This window comes from Entelurus aequoreus, linkage group LG23 (assembly GCF_033978785.1).
Source record: "Entelurus aequoreus isolate RoL-2023_Sb linkage group LG23, RoL_Eaeq_v1.1, whole genome shotgun sequence".
NCBI classification, from domain to species: Eukaryota; Metazoa; Chordata; class Actinopteri; order Syngnathiformes; family Syngnathidae; genus Entelurus; species Entelurus aequoreus.
Window position 1 is genome coordinate 7,817,054 of NC_084753.1, and position 6,529 is coordinate 7,823,582.

The 6,529-nt window shown below is 38.0% G+C and overlaps 1 protein-coding gene across 2 annotated transcripts in view; it reads left to right on the plus strand.

Moving 5' to 3' along the window:
• The first annotated feature begins 538 nt into the window (after positions 1 to 538).
• The window catches only part of gjb9a (gap junction protein beta 9a), a 21,774-nt gene continuing 15,783 nt past the window's right edge, over positions 539 to 6,529 (plus strand). The window contains exons 1-2 of one of the 2 annotated variants that reach the window (XM_062034677.1): positions 539 to 565; positions 770 to 951. The gene's annotated coding sequence lies outside the window, so the exon portion shown is untranslated. Of the gene's footprint in view, positions 566 to 766; positions 952 to 6,529 lie in introns of those variants that run through there. The other variant, XM_062034678.1, reaches the window with a different exon arrangement.

A 6,529-nucleotide genomic window follows, 5' to 3' on the forward strand; every position in this document is an offset into this window, starting at 1 on the left:
CCATAGAACACCATACCCTACCATACCATATCATACCACACCATAGAATACCATAGCATATCATACCACACCACACCATACCATACCATAGAAATAAAGTTCAAGTTAACAAAATCCTTCCACACACTACCCTACCCTACCATACCATATCATACCCTAGCCTACCATACCATACCACACCATAGAACACCATATCATACCATACTGTACCATACCATAGAAATAAAGTTCAAGTTAACAAAACCCTTCCACACACTACCCTACCCTACCATACCATATCATACCATATCATACCACAACATAGAACACAATAGTATACCATACCACACCATACCCTACCCTACCATACCACACCATACCATAGAACACCATACCATACCACACTGTACCATACCATAGAAATAAAGTTCATGTCAACAAAACAGCACTCAGTAAGATAAATTGCACAAAAAAGCCTCGCATTCCAATGAGTAGTTTACATACTGTGTGGGACAAAAAAGGTGTGGCCCTCTGAAGCACACTCAACACTCCCACACAAGTGCTCACACAGACCATACGTACTTCTGTAGGTAATGGTATACTTTATACGTCTCATATGGAATCATGTTAGTGACATGTGTCTTTACCCACTCTCCGTGGGTGCGTGGGTGTGCGTGGGTGTGCGTGTGTGTGTGTGTGTGTGTGTGTGTGTGTGTGTGTGTGTGTGTGTGTGTGTGTGTGTGTGTGTGTGTGTGTGTGTGTGTGTGTGTGTGTGTGTGTGATGACGTAGGAATGTGGTTTGGCAGGATCCCCAAGGAAAGTCTGAGCGAGCAGAGACAAATCCTGGAAGGTGGAAAAGAGCGAGCTAGTTCACCAGCAGAAGTTCCGTGTTCCACTTCAAGCCCTCGGAAACTGATCCTTCCTGTGCTGGTTTTTGGAAGTCCCGTGGTCTTAGGACGGTTCGAGCCCCAGGTAAGGGTATTTCATACATACCTTAAGTACGAAGCCAGCAGGGTTTTCATTACATTCCACTTTTAGGATGTTATTACGGCCATCTTGGATGCTCAGTAAAAAAGATAGTTCTTCATGATGACTACTATAACTATTTTGTTGTTGTTTTGTCGACGGGTTCCTCTCTGTGTTGAGACTGGAGTGAAACATTTTGGTAACACCCGTTAAAGGTACATGGTCCTGGATGTCCCAACAAACATGGACTTGGGCAGAGCTGGGCAAATATTTGGACTCGGGGGCCACATTGAGAGAGACAAAAATCTAACATAATAGTGAGAGAGTCCAGTCCATAGTGGATCTAACATAATAGTGTGAGAGTCCAGTCCATAGTGGATCTAACATAATAGTGTGAGAGTCCAGTCCATAGTGGATCTAACATAATAGTGAGAGTCCAGTCCATAGTGGATCTAACATAATAGTGTGAGAGTCCAGTCCATAGTGGATCTAACATAATAGTGAGAGTCCAGTCCATAGTGGATCTAACATAATAGTGTGAGAGTCCAGTCCATAGTGGATCTAACATAATAGTGAGAGTCCAGTCCATAGTGGATCTAACATAATAGTGTGAGAGTCCAGTCCATAGTGGATCTAACATAATAGTGAGAGTCCAGTCCATAGTGGATCTAACATAATAGTGAGAGTCCAGTCCATAGTGGATCTAACATAATTGTGAGAGTCCAGTCCATAGTGGATCTAACATAATAGAGAGAGTCCAGTCCATAGTGGATCTAACATAATAGTGTGAGAGTCCAGTCCATAGAGGATCTAACATAATTGTGAGAGTCCAGTCCATAGTGGATCTAACATAATAGTGTGAGAGTCCAGTCCATAGTGGATCTAACATAATAGTGTGAGAGTGCAGTCCATAGTGGATCTAACATAATAGTGAGAGTCCAGTCCATAGTGGATCTAACATAATAGTAAGAGTCCAGTCCATAGTGGATCTAACATAATAGTGAGAGTCCAGTCCATAGTGGATCTAACATAATAGTGGATCTAACATAATAGTGAGAGTCCAGTCCATAGTGGATCTAACATAATAGTGAGAGTCCAGTCCATAGTGGATCTAACATAATAGTTTGAGAGTCCAGTCCATAGTGGATGTAACATAATAGTGAGAATCCAGTCCATAGTGGATCTAACATAATAGTGAGAGTCCAGTCCATAGTGGATCTAACATAATAGTGGATCTAACATAACAGTGAGAGTCCAGTCCATAGTGGATCTAACATAATAGTGAGAGTCCAGTCCATAGTGGATCTAAATTGATAGTGTGAGAGTCCAGTCCATAGTGGATCTAACATAATAGTGAGGGTCCAGTCCATAGTGGATCTAACATAATAGTGAGAGTCCAGTCCATAGTGGATCTAACATAATAGTGTGAGAGTCCAGTCCATAGTGGATCTAACATAATAGTGTGAGAGTCCAGTCCATAGTGGATCTAACATAATAGTGTGAGAGTCCAGTCCATAGTGGATCTAACATAATAGTGAGGGTCCAGTCCATAGTGGATCTAACATAATAGTGAGAGTCCAGTCCATAGTGGATCTAACATAATAGTGTGAGAGTCCAGTCCATAGTGGATCTAACATAATAGAGAGAGTCCAGTCCATAGTGGATCTAACATAATAGTGAGAGTCCAGTCCATAGTGGATCTAACATAATAGAGAGAGTCCAGTCCATAGTGGATCTAACATAATAGTGAGAGTCCAGTCCATCTACAGTTTCCATGTTAAAGGTCTAAAAAAATGATGTAAACGTCCGGCGGGCCGGATTGAAAATCTTATATGTGGCGGTATTTGGCCAAGGTCTGGCCTAAGGTCACTTTGAGTGACCATGGAGAGTCCTGGTTGTACTCTTCACCTCACCTGTCTTCATCCTTTGAAAAAGGCTAATCTAAAGAGTGAGTGGGCTACAAGAACTGTAGATAATGGATAGATTTTGCAGGTGTGGTTGAGACTGTTTCTTAACGTCTTAAGCCCTGCTGGCCTTGAGAGGAATTGCAAGAAAATATCCAAAAGAAACATAATTTCCCCAACATCTACATTGATGGTCTTAGTATCTTAATCAAGGGCAGACCTTGAGACTTACTCACTTCTTTGGAACTGGACTAGAGGGAACACAGTTTTTTAGCATGTAGAGAAATGATACTTTACTTTGGAAGGTGCTGGTCGATACTGAAGTATCGATCTTTAGGCTCTGATATCGATCCTCCCATCAAAATATCAATACTTTTGATACTTCAGATCAGGGGTGTATACACTATTTCCACCAAGGGCCACATACTGAAAAGTCAAAGTACGCGGGGGCCATGTTGATATTTTTATTTTGAAAAATGCTAAAAACAGATAATGTGTCAGCTTTATATTATAGGTGATTATTTTTTTGAACTATTATTAATGATGAGTTAGAAGCTTTTTCTCATTACATACCCATTTTTTTGCTCTTTTTTATACATATACAAATTAATGATTTTTATGTTGAAACATACAAAATTACTAAAAAGCCAGCATAAAACGTCAGTATGATAATATAAGAGACATTAGCATACTTCCAAGATGGCGCCAAGTATCAAAATGAATGATTTTTACCTTCAAACGTGCAAAATTAGTTAAAAAGTTAGCATGCGAATACAAGCGGCGTTAGCATACTTCCGAGATGGCGGCAAGTATCAAAATGAATGATTTTTAGCTTCAAACATACAAAATTAGTTAAAAAGCTTGCATGCTAATATAACAGACGTTAGCATACTTCCGAGATGGCGGCAAGTATCAAAATGAATGATTTTTAGCTTCAAACATACAAAATTAGTTGAAAAGCTAGCATGCAAATACCAGCGCCGTTAACATACCTCCAAGATGGCGCCAAGTATCAAAATTAATTATTTTAGCTTGAAACATACAAAATTTGTTAAAAAGCTAGCATGCAAATACAAGCGGCGTTAGCATACTTCCAAGATGGCGCCAAGTATCAAATTAATGATTTTTAGCTTGAAACATACACAATTACTAAAAAGCCAGCATAAAACGTCAGCATGCTAATATTAGAGACGTTAGCATACTTCCAAGATGGCGCAAAGTATCAAAATGTATTATTTTATCTTCAAACATACAACATTAGTTAAAAAGCTAGCATGCAAATACCAGCGGCGTTAGCATACTTCCAAGAGGGTGCCAAGAATCAAAAATAATTATTTTTATCTTCAAACATACAACATTAGTTAAAAAGCTTGCATGCTAATATAAGAGACGTTAGCATACTTCCAAGATGGCGGCAAGTACCAAAATGAATGCTTTTTAGCTTCAAACATACAACATTAGTTAAAAAGCTAGCATGCGAATACCAGCGGCGTTAGCATACTTCCAAGATGACGCCAAGAATCAAAAATAATTATTTTTATCTTCAAACATACAACATTAGTTAAAAAGCTTGCATGCTAATATAAGAGACGTTAGCATACTTCCAAGATGGCGGCAAGTATCAAAATGAATGATTTTTAGCTTCAAACATACAAAAATTAGTTAAAAAGCTAGCATGCAAATACCAGCGCCGTTAACATACCTCCAAGATGGCGCCAAGTATCAAAATTTATTATTTTATCTTCAAACATACAACATTAGTTAAAAAGCTAGCATGCAAATACCAGCGGCGTTAGCATACTTCCAAGATGGTGCCAAGAATCAAAAATAATTATTTTTATCTTCAAACATACAACATTAGTTAAAAAGCTTGCATGCTAATATAAGAGACGTTAGCATACTTCCAAGATGGCGGCAAGTACCAAAATGAATGCTTTTTAGCTTCAAACATACAACATTAGTTAAAAAGCTAGCATGCGAATACCAGCGGCGTTAGCATACTTCCAAGATGACGCCAAGAATCAAAAATAATTATTTTTATCTTCAAACATACAACATTAGTTAAAAAGCTTGCATGCTAATATAAGAGACGTTAGCATACTTCCAAGATGGCGGCAAGTATCAAAATGAATGATTTTTAGCTTCAAACATACAAAAATTTGTTAAAAAGCTAGATTGCGAATACCAGCGGCGTTAGCATACTTCCAAGATGGCGCAAAGTATAAAAATTAATTATTTTTAGCTTCAAACATACAACATTAGTTAAAAAGCTAGCATGCAATTACCAGCGGCGTTAGCATACTTCCAAGATGGCGCCAAGAATCAAAAATAATTATTTTTATCTTCAAACATACAACATTAGTTAAAAAGCTTGCATGCTAATATACCAGACGTTAGCATACTTCCAAGATGGCGGCAAGTATCAAAATGAATGATTTTTAGCTTCAAACATACAAACATTTGTTAAAAAGCTAGAATGCGAATACCAGCGGCGTTAGCATGCTTCCAAGATGGCGCAAAGTATAAAAATTAATTATTTTTAGCTTCAAACATACAACATTAGTTAAAAAGCTAGCATGCAATTACCAGCGGCGTTAGCATACTTCCAAGATGGCGCCAAGAATCAAAAATAATTATTTTTATCTTCAAACATACAACATTAGTTAAGAATCTTGCATGCTAATATACCAGACGTTAGCATACTTCCAAGATGGCGCCAAGAATCAAAAATAATTATTTTTATCTTCAAACATACAACATTAGTTGAAAAGCTTGCATGCTAATATAACAGACGTTAGCATACTTCCAAGATGGCGCCAAGAATCAAAAATAATTATTTTTATGTTCAAACATACAACATTAGTTAAAAAGCTAGCATGCTAATACAAGAGACGTTAGCATACTTCCTAGATGGCGCCAAATATCCAAAATCATGATTTTGGGGTTTAAACACTCCAAATGAGCATGCTAACGTTAGCATGCTAGCACGTGAGCGGATACGAGTGAATACCAACATGCAGTATTTGTAGGTGTAAACATATTCCCTGTGCAGGCCCATAATAATAATCATTATGATATAATGACATGTCAAATATTGTTTCTATAGAACTTATGAGTCACAAACCATTTCAAGCTCGCACGTCACTTTTTCCACCGCGCTTGCTGGGAAGGTCTAGTCAGTGGATTGTAGCATGCTAACGTGCTAGCACTGTATGCGTTCCACGTCTTCCAAATGATACCATCCATCAATCAATCCATGTTTACTTATATAGCCCTAAATTTAAAGTTTACAAAATTTAGCACTGATGGTCCTAATATTACAAACAGCTCCTTGATAAGTTTCCCAGGAAGTGGGTCAAGTAAACATGTTTGTTTTATCCCATTTTACACGCCGTAGGAGTTCCTCTCATGTTATTTCATCAAAAAGAGAGAGACTATTTTGGAGGGCAATATCCGTCGTATATACATTCGTATCTGTCTTAATAAAACCCAATTGTAATTTTAATCTCCTTTCTAATGTGTCAGGTTCAAACACTGACGACATTTATTAAACAGACAAAGAAGCAAGGAATCAAACAGAGACAGAATTAAATTTAGCTCAATTGAGGAGAAAAGTCTGGGTTGTATTCTCTCACAGTCTCCCACCACGCTCTGACGAAAGATTGTACGCCTCCTCTTTT